Source organism: Octopus bimaculoides, chromosome 19 (assembly GCF_001194135.2).
Source record: "Octopus bimaculoides isolate UCB-OBI-ISO-001 chromosome 19, ASM119413v2, whole genome shotgun sequence".
NCBI classification, from domain to species: Eukaryota; Metazoa; Mollusca; class Cephalopoda; order Octopoda; family Octopodidae; genus Octopus; species Octopus bimaculoides.
This window is the reverse complement of record NC_068999.1, coordinates 24,656,442-24,657,374: the sequence shown is the minus strand read 5'-3', so window position 1 is coordinate 24,657,374 and position 933 is coordinate 24,656,442.

Here is a 933-nt window from a genome sequence, read left to right as displayed (position 1 = left end):
GTTAAGGGTACACGTGTCTGTGAAGTGTTCAGCTACTTGCACGTTAACTTCACGAGCAGGCGATTCCTTTGATTGGATCAACTGGAACCCTCGTCGTTGTGAACGACGGAGTGCCACGTTCACCTGAAACAACGGAAGTAGCGATATTTCACTAGCCCGGCTTGCGTCATACCTCAACAGCCATAGTGAAAATGCTTCACCCTTCCTCCGATGTCTATCAAGCGTATGACAAGACTCTTATCTCGTAGACTCTGATGTGATGTTAGAGTAATACTTTTCATCGAATGTGAGGCGATTGTGAACTCTCTCGTTCTCATATCAATATGCCCAGTGGAAAGATGAAGTCTAGATCACTGTGCAAATATGAAAATACAGAAGATATTCAAAATAGCTAAAGAGCTCTGCAGATATTGTAATACCATCTAACATGGTGTGTGGGTGACATAAAACGTCATATGTTTGCTTGCCCTGTATCATAGCTTTTAATCTTGCATGTTATGTTGCTACCTATACTTGTTGCTCTTGTTGTTTGCTGCCAGCAGCTATATACATACGAACTTTAGATTAGTCAAATGTGTTTGTGACGTATTTCAAATTCTAAAGACAATACTTTTGCGCGCGCATGTACACATACACACAAATGTATAAGAACACACACGTATGCACGAAAGGGTGTTAAAAAGTTCCTGGCTCTAAGAGTATCGCGAAAGACCTAGTTGGAGGCCCAAACTTCCGAGTTCTTTTACAGGGGTCAGAAAAACTGAAGCAGCGCTGCAATAAATGTGAGAATCTGAGAGGGAAATATGTTGAAAAAAATCATAATAACCCAAAGTCAGGAACTTTTCAGCAACCCTCGTAAAGTATAACACACACACACACACACACACACACACACACACACACACACACACACACACACACACACACACACAC